Below are 20,892 nucleotides of genomic sequence, written 5' to 3' on the forward strand. Positions count from 1 at the left end.
TTAAAATTATATTTCTACTGATTGGAACAAATATATAGAAAATTAGTATAATGTTTGTTAAATATAAATTATTCTTGCACCAAGACTAGCAAATGCCCCTATTAATTAATATAGAATTGAAGAATCATATTAAGGGTATATATTTGGAATACTGCTTAGAAGGAACAATCAATCCATGCAATTAAATTAATTATTTTGTAATATGAAAATAAATTTGTTCACACACTTTTTTAGTATATGAACAATACAAAATATGATTATATTTGAAATTTAATTTCTCTTTAAATTTGGTTACAATTATATGTCTCCCTCTAAGATGACTTCACATAGAATTGTTCATGTATGTCACATTAGTGTATGAATGCATGCCACGTTACTAGTGAAATTAGCCAACCATATGCAATTGACAAATAGTCAAAACATCCCAATCTGTTATTACTATTTCATTCACTTCAAAAAGCAATGCTAATCGAATCCTTAAACTTACTTAAGCAGTACAGAGTATTTTTCCAAGTTGTCGTCCATTCCAAGGTTTGTCTTTGCTTGATGTGTACTGTTCCAATAATGGACAAGAGTTGGATGATGATAAAAGATAGGCTAAAAAGTAAAGAGTATCTTGAAGGTGTTTAGTCATTTATTGAGTTCGCTACGAAGAATTTAGGGCCGCAGGATAAAATCTGTTGTCCTTGTGTTGATTGCTTGAACGACACAAAATTTAGTCGACAAGTTGTACGGTTGCACTTGATTCGAAGAGGAATCACATGTTCTTATCGAACTTGGGTGCACCATGGCGAACATGTTCCCATGTTTCGTGATCATCCTACTATGCAAAACGATGATACTGAAAGCAACGGATCTGGAATGACAGCCAATCACAAAAATGTGGGTGAACTTTCTACCATGTTAGAAGAGATTTACATGAGTGGTCTCATGGATGATCATATCGACGAAGAACGTACTAGTTCGGAGAGACACAATTTGTTGAAGTTCATGAAGTTGTTCGATGATGCTCAACGCTAAGTATATCCAGAGTGTAAAAAGTTCTCCATCTTGTCCTTCGTAATTAAGATGCTTCATGTGAAGGTGTACAATAAATGGAGCAACAAATCTTTCGATATGGTTATGCAAGCTTTCAAAGACATTCTACCAAAGTGTGATGAAACTGTTCCATGGACCCTTTATGAAGCGAAAAAGTTCTTACATGAATTGGGTTTGGGATATGAGGCCATTCATGCATGCAAGAATGATTATATTCTATTTTGGAAGGACAACGCCACATTAGAGAATTGCCCTACATGTATGGAGTCTAGATACAAGTTGAACAACAAGGCGGGTAAAAAAATTTCACACAAAATACTGAGGTACTTTTCTTTGATACCAAGGTTGAAGAGATTGTACATGTCAAAAAAAACAGTCGCATATATGAGATGGCACAAAGATAAGCGTGTAGATGATGGAGTATTATGACATCCAGCTAATGGTGAGGCGTGGAAGGACTTTGATAGGCTGCATCGTACGTTCTCTGCGGATCCTCAGAATGTAAGGCTAGGGCTTGCCACGGATGGTTTCAATCCATTCAGAAATATGAGTACATCGTACATCATGTGGGCCGTAATCTTAATGCCTTACAATCTACCCCTATCGAAGTGTATGAAAGATCCATTTGTCATGATGTCATTGCTTATCCCCGGACGATCTGCACCTGGAAAAGACATCGATGTTTACTTGTAACCATTAGTAGAAAAGTTAACTAATCTGTGGGAGCATGGTATGCAAACATATGATGCCTCAAACGGCCAAATATTTACAATGCATGCAGCAGTCATGTGAACCATCAATGACTTCCCTGCATATGGTTCCTTGTCTGGTTGGAGTACAAAAGGTTATTTGGCCTGCCCTAATTGTAACATGGATCCTTTATCTTAGAGTTTGCGAAGTAAGATACGGTATATGGGTGCTCGGCGGTACTTACCTGAGAACCATAATTGGCGAAGAAGTAAGCTATTCAATGGTGAAATTGAGAATCGGTCCAAACCTGTGGAGTTATCGGGAGAACAAATACTGGAGAAAATTAATTTGGGGACGTACAGGCCGTATGGAAAGCATCCAACCAACCAAACAAGACAAAGGACTGAAAATCCAACTCCGAACTGGACAAAAAGAAGCATTTTGTTCGACCTACCCTATTGGAAAACACTTAAGCTTTGACATAACCTTGATGTCATGCACATAGAGAAGAATATATGTGACAATCTGCTTGGGACACTATTAAGCATAGATGGCAAGAAAAAGGACACAGACAAAGCACGTTTGGATCTGAAGGACATGCGGATATGAAAGGAGTTACACTTGATAAGGCATGCGAATGCCTCTTTCAAGAAGCCTCCGACATTGTACACATTGTCCCCGGCAGAGAGACAAGGGTTTTCCCGATTTCGTGAAATCGATTAAGTATCCTAATGGCTATGCGGCAAATGTATCCAATTATGTCACCGCGAATGGTGGTAAGTTAGTTGGCCTCAAGAGTCATGACTGTCATGTCCTTCTACAACGACTTCTTCTCACTGGGATGCGAGGATACCTTCCTACCGAGATTGGGACCACATTGTTTGAGTTGGGAACTTTTTTCAAACAGTTGTGCTCAAAGACATTGAGGGTGACTGATTTGGAGAAATTGCAAGAACAAATCGTACTTATACTTTGTAAGCTTGAGAAGATTTTTTCTCTTGCTTTTTTTGATGTCATGGTCCACTTGGCAATTCATTTTCCTTGTGAGGCTTTACTTGGAAGGCCTATGCAGTATCGATGGATGTATCATATTGAGAGGTATAACTACGATGGGGGTGCTTTTTTCATTTAAATATAGTTCAATATGACAATACTAACGATCAGGCTGATGTTTACATGTAGGATACTCAGACTTCTTAAAGGATTTGTGGGCAATAAAGCTCGGCCAGAAAGTTCCATTGCGGAGGGCTACATATTGAAAGAATGTACGACGTTTTGTTCAATGTATTTGGATGGAGTTGAAGCGGTGTTTAACTGGGAAGAAAGGAACTACAATGGGGGTGACAATGGCCCAGGGTTGGCGATTTTCACTCAAAATGTTCGTCCTTTTGGTCAACTTCCAAGGGCAATTGATGTGTCCATAGCTCGCCGCGAATTGGCTCATTGGTTTGTCCTACACAATAGTTTGGAAGTGGACGAATATCTAGAGTATGATTCCTTAGCATATATGCAACACACATTTTCTACACGATTTTTATTTTTTAAAGTCTTCATTATTCAAATTACTTATGAATTACGATGTATTAACTAGGGAACACAAGCTCGTGTTGCAACAAACATATGGAAATTCATGCAACATTGCAACGCGACAATGCAAATAATTTCCTAAATGGTTCAAAGATCGCATAAGCTTAAACTCGTTAGTGTATAGTTTGCAGGTAACGTTACAGTAGATGAACAACAGTGTTGCAGTAGAGCATCAGATGAACAGCAGTGTTGCAGAACAGCAGATGAATAGCAGAACAGATCAACAGAACAGAATGCTCTTGATAAGCTCATAGAGGGCAGACAACCAACTTCCTCACTTCCTCCATGAATTTCCTCTGCCCACAGAAAACATCACAGATGATTGAGCATAAGGCTGAGCAGAACAAATCAAGAGCAGAGTGTTGCAGCAGAGCATTAGTCAAATGCACCTTCTGATTTGGTTCAAATTGGATACAAAGTCATGAATGGAGAAAGAGTTCCCAATTGAATGGGACTTCAACCAAGGGTTGTACACTTATAATTAATAGTATTAGTTTGATAGTCACTTATTGTCATTGCTGTTACAATGCCTTTTTGTTTACAAAGGCTTCAAAAAACAGGCTTCTATATGAAGTACACTATTTGTTCATTGCTTCATTTCCATGGAGGGGAAATTCCAGAAAATTTGGGGTATTGGCTGTTTACTAATTTAATGGTTAGAGAACTATGACTTGTCATTCTTCATTGGTAACACCTCTAATGTGATTTTTTCTTTTTCTTTTTTTTTTCTTTTTTTAATTTGAATCTTTTTAATGAATTTGATTGAAGTTTTTAATGTGTTTCTTTTATACTGTACCAGGCCTACATAACAAGTTTATATGTGTTTCTTTTCTTTTCTTTTCTTTTAATGAAGCAGCAACCAATACTCTCACATCTTTCATTAGCAATGCTTGTAATTTGTGACTTGCTTCCCCTTTTGTACCAGGGTGAAAAAGGTCAACTCGTGTACGAGAACCTACATTATGCAAAGGAGTGCAGAAAAAAATAGCACGAAAAAAATGAGAGAAATTACATGTGTATGTCAATCGGGTGTTGAATGCAATAACAGGAGGGAATGCCACCCCAGCGACGAATGAGCTGGGATTGCAAATTAGACGGTTGTGCCCTCTTCAGAGCGTGAAGTCATGGAGAAAAATCGATCAAAGTACCAAAGATGCCAACGAGTCAAATTTGCAATCCCAGCTCATTCGTCTTGCATCTTGCCATAATGTCTTTATTATGTTATTTGTAATTGCTCAAATTATGAATATACTAATTCTCTTATTATGTTTGCAGGACAAGTTTGTTATCCGCTATGATTTTGATAATGATGAACAAGCTCAAGAAATCATCGATATAAAGGCATATTTGCTATACAAGGACTGGAGGTACAATCTAAAGCAAGAGTTCCTTAAACTTGAGGAAAAGGGTGTTGATGACCCCTATAGTCATCTGCCTAGTGGAGTGAGCTTGGAGGACTGGAAATATCTGATTGATGTTGCTTGGAAAGACGAATCTCACTTGGTAACAAATTAATTAGAAACCCCATTCTTGAAATTAATTTATGTGTTAATATGTAGAAATTCTTTACTAATTCTTTTTTTTTTTTTTTTCTTGTTAGAAACGCTCTAAAGCTAGTAAAGCAAATAGGGGTATGCTCCCCTATAATCATACAAGTGGATCGCGATCATTTCCTATAGCAATGTTGCTTATGGTGAGAAGTTGTTAATTTAGTGATGTAATGGATGATTTGTCCAAGTTCATTTTGAATATTACTATGTAATACTTCATCAATGGAATTTTTTCAAACCTAATAGGCAAATTGTGATAACCCTGCTCCGTATTGTGCTAATTAATCTTAGTTATGAATATGATTATGTGTTTGATATGATTTTGAGTGTCATTTATGTAAATATATGTGATTTTGAATTTCTATCTATTCACCATAGGAAAATCTGTTTTGACTTTCTGCTTTGTAATTTAAATTGAAGGCCTTATCGGCCACAGAAATTGAAATTGACTACGCCATTGTGATTGGCGTAATTTTTAGAGCCTATGGTGAAATTTAATTGAAAATTGATTTGGATCAAATTAAATAGATTAAATTAATGAAATGGAGATCAATTATTTAATATTAAAGAAATGTGTTGAGAAGGAGCTTATAAAGGGCCAATTTACACCCTCATTCACTTTACTTGAGCTCAAAATCAGATTTTATACTTTAGAGAGAGAGAGAGAGGGTCGGCTAGAGAGAGAGAGAGGGTGAAGGCAATTGAAGATTGTGCAAGAAACTTGAATAAATTGAAGACCAACTCAAGAATTAACCATAATTTGGAAGATTAAAGCTCCTAGGTGAGTAAATTCATGAGTTTGAGCTTGTGATTTTGTGAATTCAAGTTGGTTTGGTAGCTCATGGCAAAGATTGAGTTGAATATGAAGTTAGAATGTGCATGCATGCATAGAATTATCATGAATTGGCAAGAATTGTATAATCTATCATGTAGCTTGTTAATTATGAAATATTGAGTTGTTGGATTATACATGCAAGCATTATTGGGATGAGTTTTATGTGTGTAAGCATCACTTGAGCCATTTGAAATGGAATTGGAGTTAAAAGATTACATGCATGTTTGATTAATGAAGACATGGAGTTAATGTGAAGTTGAATGCACATGTTTTGAAACTATGAAGAGAAATGTTAGTTAATTTGAGAATTTGATCATGGTTTTGAATAATTGGTCCCAAATCTCCTATGCTCTCATGCTATGTATGCATTTCTCATGTTTTTGGTACCTAAATTCGAGCTTTGCAGCCTTTGAATATCAAGTTTGAGCCTCAAGAACAATTCTGGATTTTCCAGAATTTAGCATGTCCGCTCGAGCGGGGAAAGCACCACTCGAGCGGGAAATACGAGCTCCCAGAAATTTTTGCAGACATGGATGTCTGCTCGAGCGGAGAAGTTCACGCTCGAACGGGGAGCTATGTAGAGTGACTTTCGGCTCGAGCGTCCGAATTCACGCTCGAGAGTAAAAGTAAGGCAACCAGTACTTTTGCAGACTTAATGGGTCCGCTCGAGCGAGGACCCCTGTTTCAGAAATTTTGTAAAAGTGTTCTGTGTTTCATTTTTCGTTCTCTTTCATTTCTAAGCACTCTTAGGCATGCATTGAGCATTATGAATGAATTAAAAGGATAAGAAGGAAGCCTAAGAGGGATGTATGAATTAAGAACGGATTGAATCGTTTGTCACCCATATGTGTTATGTAATGCGTAGGGCCGAGCTCAAGGGTGAATCCACCGGCAGAACATTGTGAGTAATATCTTAATAAAGATATCTGAAGTATGTTATTTTTTCAATTGCTTACTTTTATATAAGTCTTATAAGTTTTGTTAATTTGAATTGTGGACAAATGTTTGCAATGCCTTATGGTTGGGCCAAAGGCCGTCTGACATGAATGGGCCAATGAATGGGCCAGAGGCCGTTGGATATGAATGAATGGGCCAAAGTCCGTTGGATATGAATGAATTGGGCTCAAGGCTGTTCATTTAAGAACAAAGTGGGCCAGAGGCCGTTTGATATGTTCGGGCTTGAATCGCCTAATGTACTGAATAATACACGAACTGGAATGCTAAATGGGCCCAAGGCCGTTTGATATATATGAATCTCATTCGTGTACTTTCTTTCTTTGATATTATTCACTGGGCTTTCGCTCACGCTCATTCATGTGTATGTAGGTGAGCCAAGGGATGTCCAAACCCAGCCTCGGTGAAATATGTGAGAAACAGTCAAGGTTTTGAAGAGTCAGCCCAACATCTCACGCACGAGACTTGTCTTCGCCTCTTTTGTTCTTTTGTTATAGTTTTGTTATGCTGGCGAAAACATTGGATCACTTTTGTATATAAACTTTGGGTTTGACTGACTTAGACTTGAATGATCCTGTATGTACAGTTTATATGTTAACTTCCCTTTGATGTGAGTTATTAACGAATACTTGTGTGAAATGTTATGATGTGCATATAAGCACAACTCTACGGATAAAGTTTTAAATTTGCTTATGTTTGGCCCCTTTACTCTGATGAGTTATGTCTTATATGGTTTGAGGCCGTAGGTAATCACTTGATTACTGACCGGTTATGTCCTTAACCCATAGGGGCAGGTTCGGGTCATGACACAAATGAGGATGGAGATGTAGATTTTCCTGAATTTTATAAGAAATCACACAAGTCCAAGAAGATGAGAAACTGGATTGACCCCAAATGTGGTGAGCTACATGTGAGTATTGAATGTTGAAACCAATTTTGTTGCATATCAATTAGTAAAGTTGTTTTCAATTCTTTCTGCCATCTTGACTTCATTATTTTTTTGCCATGACAGGATGATATGGTGAATCCACAAGTCGTAGCTACCGATGCGGGGTTACCATTGACCCACGAAGATCTATCAAGGCAAGTGCTCGGAGCAAAAAAAAATTACTTGCGTGGATGTGGGATAGGCCCACAACCCTCTTCCACAGCTTCTAGTGTGGCACGAGCACATGATAAACATATGGAGTCAATGAGAGCAGAACTGGAGGTTCTTTGTGAGGAGCGTCAAAGAGATCACGAGGAGTTGCTGAAGGAGAAAGAAGAGCGCCAAAGAGATCACAAGGAGCTATTAAAGGAGAAAGAGGAGCGCCAAAGAGATCACGAGGATTTCCTCAATTTGCATACATCACGTTCATCTTAAGGAGAACGCTATGCCTTATCATGAGTCGCAACAGAGGTTGAATCCGAACATGAAAGAGGTAGTTAAGAAAGAGGTGGTCAAACTACTCGATTCGGGTATCATATATCCCATCTCTAACAGCAAGTGGGCTAGCCCCACATAAGTGATGCCTAAGAAATCAGGTCTCACTGTGGTTAAAAACGGAAAGGGTGAGCTAGTCCCCACACGCACCACCAGTGGATGGCATGTGTGCATTGATTATCGTAGGCTCAATTCCATGACTAAGAATGATCACTTTCCATTGCCTTTTATTGATCAAATCCTAGACCAGTTAGCAGGGATGGCTACAATCAAGTTTTTGTGTACCCTGATGACCAGGAAAAGACCACCTTCATATGTCCTTTTGGCACTTTTGCCTATCGTCGAATGCCCTTTGGGCTTTGCAATGCACCCTTGACTTTTCAACGTTGCATGATGGTTATCTTCTCTAACATGGTGGAGAAATTCTTAGAGGTCTTCATGGATGACTTCTCCGTGTTTCGATCGTGTTTTAAGGAGTGCCTCCAGAACTTAACCAAAGTCCTTACTCATGTGTGTGGAGACAAACCTTGTTTTGAGTTAGGAAAAGAGCCAATTTATGGTTCTGGAGGGTATTGTGTTGGGACACATTGTGTCCCCCCATGGTATAGAGGTTGATAATGCAAAGGTCGACTTGATATCTGGACTTCCTCCACCAACTTCTGTGTGCCAAGTGCACTCATTCTTAAGGCACGTGGGTTTTTGCCGCCGATTTATCAAAGACTTTAGTAAGATCTTACACCCCTTGTGCACTTTGTTGGCCAAGAATACCCCGTTTGTCTTTGACAAAGGATGTTCGATGGCTTTCGAAACACTCCAAGCTACACTTTCTACTGCCCCTATCATGCAATCCCCTGATTGGTCCCTTCCTTTCCAGATCATGTGCGATGCATCTGATTATGCACTCGGCGCCATCTTGGGCCAAAGGATGAATAAAGTGCCTCATGTTATATACTATGTCAGTCGTACTCTTTCTGATGCTCAATTAAATTACACTACCATTGAGAAAGAGTTATTAGCTATTGTCTTTGCACTTTATAAGTTCCAGTTGATAAGTTCCAGTCCTACCTCCTCAAGTCTAAGGTCAAAGTGTTCATTGATCACGCCGCTTTGCAGTACTTATTGCCCAAAGAAATGACCAAACCTAGGTTGATTAGGTGGATTCTACTCCTTCAGGAGTTTGACCTAGAAATTTAGGACAAGAAGGGATCCGAGAATGTCGTTGCGGATCATCTATCCCAAATTCTTATTGAGCGCAGGAGTGACCCTTTAGCTTTGCACAACTCATTTCCAGACGAACAACTATTTGTTGTGTCACAAGTGAACCCCCTGTGGTTTGCTCACATAGTGAATTACTTGGCGGTTGGGCAAATTCCTAACAATTGGTCTAAGCAAGACAAAGACTGATTTTTCTCACAAGTCGAGAACTATTTCTGGGAAGACCCAGAATTGTTCAAGTATTGTACAGATCAAGTGATTCAGCATTGCGTGCCTGAGAGTGAGACTCATAGTATTCTCTTTAGTAAAGAACTAAACAAAGCACTAATTCAGTAAAACAATGGATTGTCCAGATATCATACCACGAGGACTTTGGACTGAGTTGTATCAATTCGAGTGGTAATTTCTAATTTAATTTGAAGAAGAAGAAGAAGAAAAAGAAGAAGAAGAAGAAGAAGAAGAAGAAAAAAAAGATTTGATTTTTACTAAAGAGAATTTAAATTAAAACTAAAATAATTGCGCAAATAAAGAGAGTAATCTAAATATGGAGAGACTTAGAATTTTGAATCAATTACTAATCTCATATCATGTAATTAAATATCAAATTCTAGTCAATCCATGGCCCAGATAATAATGATGTATTGTGGCTACAAGCCCCAATATCATCATCAAGAAGATGAGTATATGCAAAACATAGGCATGAATCGTCTTTGGTCTGCATGAATTGTCTCTACTAAACTAAGGTTGCAGCACAATTCATCTCCCCTAAGCATGACTCGTCTCATGATTTGTATATACAAGAAAGTAAAACAGTTGTATCATCATGCATTCTCAATTACATAAATCGAATACATAAATCGAATGAAAACATTATTTGAATAAAAGATCTAAAAATGATCATACGATTATCCAATTCCAAAGAAAAACTAGAATTAAAATACAAAATTACATAATACTTGATTAGAGTTTCATCCCAATCCTAAGAAGAAAGCTTAGCCGCTCATGGAGAGGTTAAACATTTCGAATGTTGAAGAAAAAGCCATGGATTGATGATTTGCTCTTCTTTTCTAGGTTCTACCGTCTTCTTTAGGGTTTCAGATTACACCCCCCAACTTACACTTTACCAGTCCTCGAGTAAAGAAAAATCTATCTAAGCCACTTTCGTAGGGATCAAGATTGCATTTAACGTATGTAACAAACCTTTTAAACCACAAGGTTACCCAAGTGGACGAGTGAAGTCTCTTGAGGGTTTTAGAGATGATACCCACAAACATTAACTTGATCAAAGGAATTGAAACTTGGGACAGATTTCTACACAATTACTCAGCACCACCCCCTTTTCATCAAAACCAACCTCTCTCACTTATGACAAATTTCAAGTAAGCAAGTCAGAAAAATCTTCAAACTATCCATGAGCCCATAAATATGCAAACAAACAGCATGGAATCACAATCGAATGAAAGATATCACATGTTGCTTTCATGTAAAGTGAGATTCAGAGTGGAATGAAAGACAACATCTCTTACTCATGTACTAACTTCCAACAACTAAGTACCTTGAATATTTGAAATGAAATATAGGTACAAATTTTTATTTTATTTTTTTTCAAGAACCTATGCTCATATCTCAAACCTCATTTCATCTTAAGTAGTTGGAAGCAACACATGATCAAAACTATCAACTTTTATTACCACAACCAAATGTGAACATGTAAGTGCACAAAGTGACAAGTGATACCAACAATCCCCATGCAATTATACAGAAATGAATTCATATTTCATAAGTCATGAATAAACCAAAAGTATCTAACTTACCCACTCTCAACTCAAGACATAAGTAAACTAGGATGGTGAACATGACAAAGAGTGTAGCACAACCATATTCATCTATAAACTCTATACCAAGTAGAAATTCCATTAATCAAGCTAGAATGCAGAGATATGGCAACAAGTCAACATCCCCCCAACTAAACATGGCAGTGCCCTCACTAGCAAATATAAAGAAATAAAAGAGCCAAGGAAACATAAGAGAGAGAAAGAATAGCACCAAAGCAGTCATCAGCAATAGAAGAGGAGGCAAGAAAAACACCCCAAAGTTTGAGTACACTGACTTGCAATAGAGGACCTTTATGCCAAGACAAAATAGAAAAAACTATACAAGAAAATAAGAAGTCCAGAGTTAGGAGAGAGTAATAATAACAGAGCCAGAAAACAAAACAACACAGAAGAGCATGGTGTCAGTAATGGACCGGTGGCGGTGGTTGGTGATACTCCACAAATAGGGAACGCATAAGATCTTGCATCTCGGTGAAGGACTACTGCATATAGGCCTGAGAGGCCTCACAGCGCTATTTAGAGAGGTCCTCATATGCGTGGAAATCAGTCTGAAGGGTATCAACATACTACTAAAGGCAAATGTGCTCTTGATAAAGGGCCTCATAATCTGCACGAGTCATAAAGATGGGTGTTGGTAGGTCAACAGCGCTGCGAGCAACACGGTTGGGGGTAGGATCGTCCATTGGAGCATCATAACCCAAACCCATAGGGTTGACCGGGTAGCGGGAGGCTACATCTGAATGTGAGGTATACGAGACAAACTATGGAGCCAAGTCTGTTCGGTATATTGCAAAACCTCCTCTTCCTCATCAAGATCAAACTGGTAGCTCGAGTGGTGACGGAAAAGATGAGTGATCAAGTTGGCGAAGGGAAGCGACCAAGTCTGCGAGCTCCGAGTTTGTTGATTTGCACATCGTCATGATCTTATACATCTGATCCCAAATGAGCTGTGGGATATCCACCCAATAATTGAACTCAAAATGATGACGAGCCCGAATGAAAGAACCACAATGCTCCTCCTTATGCCCCAAAGAAATGACATTGTGCTGAAAAATGACATCGATCAACCAGAGCTAGGGAGGGAAGTTGCGGCGACGAACAAAGGTATGACTTGCATCACCCGCACGGTCTGGAAAATCGATCTGGATAAGATGAGTGACCGGATGCGTGTCATCATAGTCCTGAAAGGGGGAGTGTCATCATAGGAATAAAAATATTTAATAAAATAAAATTAGTATAGTTCATGCAAGCACCTAAGTTTGTGCCACCCTTCTAGTATAGATAGTATAGATTTAGATCAATAAGTGATAGGAGACTAACCATGTGGGTAACAAACATCCTCTGCAGGAAAGCCTGGTTGTTTATTACATCCAAATTCCATCTCCATTAGCCTATGGAGATTCTGGTAATGAATCATAGGAAAGGAACCAAGCATAAGCCAAATCTCCGATATGACTGCTGCAACATCCCATTCAACTACCTATTCTGAAACACAAAAAATATGATTTTGGAAACATCATAATATTCCACATCAAAGGCATTTGGCTTTAGCTTTTGTTAAATTCTCAAGGAATGTTGAACAGATACATATTGAGATCAGATCAAAAAATTTCCATACCTTTAGAAATTTGGTACGAACAATCTTAATGAGCCTCATCCCATATCAGAAATTTAAAGAGACAAGAGTCCCACCTCCCATGCATCTTATACCAAATTCAAAGTTTAAAGAGCAACAAGGCATCCTAATTCATATAAAAGCAACCCTAATCCTGCTACGCCAAGACGCAAACAAACAATACTTATATTGAAATGAGAAACCAGAATACAAAATTAAAAATTAAAAATAAAATGAAAAATAAAAAAATAAAACTTACAATGGGTCAAAATCAAGAAAGCAGATTGGACATAACATTCACTAAGTACATTCACACACTAAGCACCCTCAAACTTACATTTGTTCACGCTATATTTGATATTATACAGTAGTTTTTGATATTGTGAAAGCATGTTTTCTTCAGAAGAATAGATAGCTTTTATAGAAAGAGAGACTCAAATTTAAAATTGTTTGGAGTCTGGGAGTCTACTTTTGCTTTTGTCCTTGTAAAGAATTATTGTCCTTGAAAGGCATTATGGGATTGCTTTGTCGGTTGAGAATCCACTTTATGAGCTGGCTTGAGTATTATTGAATTGTTTTGTCAGTGGAGAATCCACTTTATCAGTTGGCTTTTCTTCTTTTGAAATTATTGTACTATGGAGCTGTTGAAATTGCAGAAATCACATGATTTACAAATTGTTGACATCCACGCCTGAACAAGTGTCTGAGTAGTCATCATCAAGGTGTTGAGTTGGGATCCTTGGTGATGATGTTACTGAATTGATTGGTGAAGATATTTTTGGAGACGAAACTGTCGGTAGCCTGGCCTTAGTGAGAATTGGAGGAAGTGTTTCCAATACAATATCATCTTCAGAATCAAAAAGGGATTTTGCATCAGCCATAAGAATCATTTTCATTTTAATGGCTTTTTTATATTTATGTTCAAATTCAGATTTGGAAATTGAAGGATATTTTTCCTTAAGTTTATGTTTTAATTCAATTTTAAAATCATTATAATCAAATGATTTACTAGACTTGCGACTGGATGACAAGACAGAAGGGGCAGGATTAACAACAAACTTTTTCTTGGAATTTTTGTAGAACAAGAGTAATTGATCAGGGTATTGTTCTTATGGAATCATATAATTTTTCCACCATTTTGATGTGATCTGGTGGACAAGGAAAGTGGTATTGACGACTACAGAAAGAGTGTATTTCCAAGCCTTGATCCAAGGAAATTTGAAATCAATAGTGAAATATAGAAATTCTGGATAAGTGGGATTAACCTCTTTTGGATAAATATGGAAAGATTCTTTACGAGGTTCATGTAACGCATCAAATTGTAATCCAAATTGATTCCACAAAGGTTCAAACCAGGTGGGTATTTCTCCTGTAGTCATCTCAAAATTGGTTCCAAAATGGATCCACCATGAACGTTGGAAGAACCGGTTTTGGAAATAGAAAACATAAGACCATGCTTGTTGTTAATCTTGATAATTTTATTGATTAGGTTTGATATTTAGATCAGAAAATTTTTGGAAAATTGACGAATTTCCTCATTCCCTGGGAGAAATGATTTTGTGAATATGGAGTTTAGAATATTGAAGAAGACTCTTGTCTTTCTTAGAGTAAACATGATCAATTATGATGGAACGGGTTTTCTCGAGAATTTTTTCATAACATATTTGAGAGTGTTGACCAGAGTGTTGACCAAAGTGTTGTATATAGTGCCAATTGTTGGGAAAATAATAAGAAATAATGGATTCGGGTTTGGCATCGGCATGTTTAAGGAAATGGAATGAATGATCAGTGGTGATTGGGGTAATTGGATAAATAGTATTATGGGTATAATAGCCATGATCAGAAAGGACTTGTTTAAAATTGTGTCCTCCTTTAAAGGAAGTAGCTAGTGAGAAGTTGTCAAGTCTTTGGGCCATCGGGAAAAAATATGTATGAAGATTGATTTTCCGACAACGATAGTGGTTAAAAATATGCTGGTATTTAAAAAGTTTTTGATGAGGGCTAAAGTCTTGATGTGGAGACGTCTATAGATCCCTGCAAGAATTCACGAGTAAGAAAGTCAGGGAGAGAATTAGAGTCACCACGAATATATTCAATTTGAAAATCATAAACACATAAAATGGCTTACCACCGAGCGAAGGCTTGTTGAGAAAAAATATTCTTAGCATCCTTCTCAAGGACTTCTTTGGCAGCCTTGCAGTTAATACGTAATAAAAATTCTTGATTGAGTAAATCAGATTCAAATTTTTTAATACAAGAAACAATAAATAAGATTTCTTTCTGAATAGTAGAATACTGTATTTGCAGTCCTGTCCATATGGCAGAGGTAAAATGAACTAATTGTTCCTTACCTTGATAAAGTTGTTTAAGTATGCCACCATAGCCAACATCACTTGCATCTGTCTCAACAATTTTATATGTAGTTGGAATTGGTAAACATAATAAAGGTAAAAATTTTGCTCGTCATTTGATATGTTGGACAACAATAGTGTGTTCGGTTGTCCAATAAGAGGGGTTTTTGCGTAAATGAGAATAAAAACTTTTTGTATCTTTACGCACATCTTTGTAAAATTCAAAGATGTAATTTAAACTTTCCAAAAATTGTTGTAATTGTGTTTTGTCACGAATTTCATCAGGAAATTTGCTAGAAAATTCAATGGATATCTGAATTGGAAAGATTGTGACTTTACTAATGATATGACTGAAAAATCGAATAAATGTTTGAAATAGTTGCATTTTCTTAGCATTGAGGACTAAGCCATTATTTTTAATAATATTATAAAATTTATACAAGTGTTTGATATGTTGAGAGACAGAATTAGAATAAATTAATACATCATCTATGCAAACGATTGTAAATGTTGTGTAAGAATTGAAAATATCGTTCTTAATGTTTTGAAACTCAGAAGGAGCATTTTTTAGGCCAAAAGGTATAGCATTCCATTCATAGTGGCCAAAGGGAACAGTGAAGGCAGTTTTGTATCTGTCTTTCTTGGTAAATTGGACTTGCCAAAAATCAGATTTCATATCAAATTTTGAGAATATTTTTTGCGTCATGTAGACGGTTTAACAAGTCATTTTTATTGGAGATTGGATACTGGATCCATTTTAAAACCTTATTCAATGGTTTATAATTAATAACTAATCGATGTGTGCCTCACTCTAATTCAACAATTTTATTAACATAAAAAGCAAGGCATGACCATGGAGATTTACTGGGTCTAATTAATTTTTTATTAAGGTGTCATTAATTTCTTGTTTGCAATGTTCCATTAATTTTTTGTCCATTTGAATAGGTCTAGCTTAAGTAGGAATTTGTCTTTCATTGAAATCTTTTTCGTATGGGAGATCAACCATATGTTGTTTGCGATGCCAGAATGCATAAGTCAATTTGGAACATAAATCTTTTTCAAATAAAGATTTTATTTTTTGAATAATAGATTTAACATGGGGTTGTTGTAATTCTTGGTCAACAACTTTGTAAGAAATCTGTTTTTGAAGTAAACAATTTTGTTTTTGTTTATAAATAAGATTTATTTTTAAAGTATTGATTTCATGTTCCTGGGGAGAAATAAAAATTTGAAAACTATGTCATGATTAATGAGAGTTGTAGAAATTCCTTCATTGGTTATAGTAAAAGGAGGAATCATTGTAAGAAAAGACGTTCCTAATATAATTAATTGGGACATATTTTTAACTAACAAAAATTTAGTATTGAGATAGATACCTTGGTTGCATATTTAAGCATGAGATATTTTGTAATTAATATCCATAAATCCACCATTAGCAGTACTTAGAGATTGAGCAGTTTTTTCAAAATATATAAAAGGTACAAGACCTTCTCGAATACAATTGAGATCAGCACCAAAATCGACAAGTGCCATAGTGGTCAAAACAAAATCATGTATGACGACTTTGATCTCTACGTACCATTTTTGAAATGTGATGCTAGTTAGAAGTAGATTGACAAAATCATTAATAACTAATGGTTATTTTGTGGGGTTCTTGTTGGATGATTATTGGAGATATGGTTCATAAGGAAATGATGTATCAGCAAGAAAATCATCAGTATCACCAGGATTTTCTTCTAAAGCAAGGACACGAGATTGTAGATTTTGAACATCAATTTTGAGATTGCGAGTCTCATTTTGTAAATCTTGGATTGTTGGTGTATTTAATGGAGTAGGAAGTTTGTTGACTCGATCGATAACATCTTTAAAATCATATGTATCATATTTTAATTCTTGAGTAGTATTTGCGGTTGGAGCATTTTTTTTGTTTGGAATTAGAATATTTAAACATAGCTGCTTGTTTCTTTTCTGGATCATCAATACTATCAATAAATTCAAAAATCATTTTTTCTTGTGTCATGAGAACATTAATACTTACACCATTCATTTCTAAGATAGCTTTATAATAATCAGTTGTTGATTGGCATGGGCAATCATGATATTCTTCAGGATGGTTTTCTGGTTCTTCATTAGAGGAAGTAATAATATCATTATCAATTTCATTAAATTGGAATTCATTATCAGAAGGATTGTCTGAAGAATATTCACATTCGGATTAGGGTTCTTTATCCAGAAGAAAAATGGATTCTAATTGGCTTTTGAGTTCATCTGAGGCATCAAGTTCATGGATTTATAGTAAGATATTTATTTGCATAGTGGCTAGGTTTTCTACACTTCCAACAATTAGCAGATTTATTGGAAGAGCTTGGTTTGGGCTTAGATGTTGATGTATTTTTGGTGTTAAGAAATTTTATCTTTTTGTAGTAAGGTTTCTTTTTGTAGTTTGAAGATTTGTTGTAATATTTTTTGGTGCGAGATTTGCGAATAGGAGTTCTTCCAGAAGAAGATCCAGATACTAGAGGGAGGATGGAATTGTATTCAAATTGAAAACAGAATTGACCGAGTTTGGTTCGGCCAATAGAGTGTTCATTTTTTAATTGTTTTTGAGTTTTATATCATTGCATAATGATAAGCCTTCAGCACAGATTTCAGATAGGAGTTCACCAAATGTGTATTGATTATAACGGATTTGACCATTATGTTTAGCATGAATTTTGGTTTTGACCTTTTCAGCAAAGAGTGTAGGAAGTAGTAGCTGGTTTTTCGTGCTCCACAGAGGGGTTTAGTCTCCTCGGATACGATAGCCCTATAGTTCAGACTCCTGTGATTCTGAATCTGGTTTCACAAGTGCAATGTGAAACAGAAAAACAAAAATGAGTCTCCAAATCCGACAAATCTTTGGAAAATCGATTTATTATCAGAAATGCCAAAAATGGACTACATTGTCAAATTTCAGAGTCGCCACCTAAATATTTTTAAAAAATTTAGGAAACCCGTAACTCATGCCAAAGGCCACTTGTCTGTCAGAACCAAAGTGTCTCAGCTCGGGAACTTAGGTATGAAAGGGGAAGGTCATGAATTGAGCACCCCACTCACCCGATCAAAGATCGGTCTCTACTGATCATGATGTAATTTTTATGTACATAATATGCTCTTGCTCCGATTATTATTCTAACTTACTATGTGAGGCACACAAGTACAGATTAAGTCACCCACTTTGGAATGCTTTGATTTCATGTTTGTTTGAAAAGAGTTTTGAATATGTGCTACTTGAAAAGCGAGGTCATATGTACATTAATCAAAATCATCCCAACTTAAGCAAATTAGCCTTCATCCACAGGCATTCAAAGAGATATATCAAATAAGCACTTAGCTTCATGGTAATATGTTTGATATAGCAACACAAACACTCATGCAATATGCTAAAGCGAACATGCTCACCTCGTACTCAACCGAGGCAAGCCAAAATAGAAGAAAATAGTTAGAAAAATGCATGCTCTAATGTACAAGTGACTAGTGCAACACACAAAATGCAACTACTAGGTCTGGTTTATTTTAACATGTCATAAGGATTAACTCAAAGCATGCGGTAACGCACATATTCAAGTAAGTACAAAATGACAACGATGTTAGAATGATGAACCGAACCCAATGCATGCGAAAATGGATACAACACATGGCAATGATATGAAATGAAAAATATGACGCTACCACGAGAAGCATATAAATAAAAAGGAGAAAAAAATGAGGGTTGGAAGACATACATAATATTACAAGTGTTACAAATTTGCCCTCGCACAAGAGGGTCCAAATGAATGCCCTAATTAACTAATTATTACAACGCCAAATAAATGAATTCACTACATTAACTAGTTATTACAAATTCGAATGAATCTAACTAATTAATTACAACACTAATATTAAAGTACTAAATTAATGGACTTGAACGGGAAGCAAGGAGCAGCACAAACAATCATCCCGGAAACCTTTATGTTTGCTGCCAGAAGCTACTCTGTTTGTAGTCAGGAAATTATTCTGTTTTGGCCTCAAATTCTACTCTGTTCTGCTACAAACTGCCTGTACAAAATGATGGTCGGTCAGCCTTGGAAAGTTGTCGGCTAGACAGAATGGTGGCCGGTCGGCCACTACTTTTGAGAGATATCTTGCTGCCACAGAACATGAAGCATAGCAAAAATAGAGTGTTTCAAGGAGATGTTTAAGGGAGGAGTAGATTCGATTCACAAATCATCAATTGTCACAAGTTTATTACGTGATGATCTATGAACCAATAGGACAAAAGCTCAAGGAAATGAAAGACCAAGGACACCTCCTCCCTATCATGGAGTCACCTCAAGGAAAGGGATGGACATTGCTTCATAAATCATTGAACATCACTAAAACGTATACGATGGTTCGCGACGCAATGAGTTCAATAAAACGTCTGATTGAACCCAACTCAATTTCATTACCTTTTTTATCTCTTTTTACTCCAATTTTATTAGCCTCTTTTACATTGCTTTTCTGTTTCTTATCTTTTATTCATTTTTGTCCAAAGGTGATAATTACATCCACTAAATCCAAAAAGCGATAAAGAGAGGTATCAAACAAGAGATTGTGCTTCGCATAAGGGAGATATAATGTCTTGGTAATGAACCTCGGAAGAGATTAAATCATTAAACATGGAAGGTCTCTTTCTTATGCTATGAACAACAATCTTTTGTTTGCTATGACTCTTAATCAAAATAAACAAAGAATGGAATAAGGTTGTAGAGATGATTATGCAAAGGTGATTACAATAGTATGAACATGTATAAAAGCTATTAAAAAAAAAGTACAAGAAAGGACTATTAACTCAAATGGATTGAAAATTATATCCATAAGGACTTACAACAACACATCTACAATATTTAAAGCACAATTTTACACACAAAACAGCACTAAAACAGCACAACAACAGTGTTGAAAATTGAGTTTTTGAGATGGAAAAAGTGAGAAAAATAAAGCTAAAGCCAAGAGGTTTCAAATAACCAACAAGCCTAAGGAAGGGTGGCTAACCCCACCTCTTTTTTTTTTTTGTGTGACTTAAAATCACATTTTTGATCTAAAATAAACTCTGAAAAATAGTATGAAAAAACAAAGAAAAGAGATAGGAAAGATGGTATAAAAGCTCAAAGTATACCTCTTTCAAAGAGAGGATGCTCTTTAGTTCACAAACCACAAGTTGAACACTCTCAAGAGCTAAAATTTGGGTTCAAGAATCTTAGCAAGAGGCCTTAAGTTTTGGCTTAGGAGGTGTATGTAGGATGTATGTATATTGCAAGAGAGAAAGGTGTAGTTTTAGGCAAGTCTTTGGCTCTTGGAAAAATTTTCTAACTCTAAACCATGAGGAGAGTTCATGTATTTATAGAAAAATAGGTCCTCATGTCGGAAATATCTGTAATGAGACAGTTGGTGCAAGGCGTGGTCATGGAGACAATTGACTGTCTCAAAATATCCGTTGTCGTTAAACATAGCCGGTCGACCATGGAAAGGGAAGGCTGGCCAACCAAAAATGGCCTACCGGCCACTTGTTGGCCAGCAGGTCTTTGAGTGGTCAAGTTAGAAAAAATTAGGTTTTGATTCAAAGAGGGTGCGAGGTTTAGGCTATGAAACTCAAAAACCCAAGTCTTTTGCTGAAGAGATTGAAAGAGTTGCATAGTGTAACAATTCATCATCGAGCGTTCAATGTGAGGTGCCCAAGTCTTAAGGGCGGTCAAAAATGGAGTGTCTAAAGAAGGCCGACGATAAACCGTTCCTTCC

This window comes from Camellia sinensis, chromosome 11 (genome assembly GCF_055761805.1).
Source record: "Camellia sinensis isolate YWXY chromosome 11, ASM5576180v1, whole genome shotgun sequence".
Lineage (NCBI taxonomy): Eukaryota > Viridiplantae > Streptophyta > Magnoliopsida > Ericales > Theaceae > Camellia > Camellia sinensis.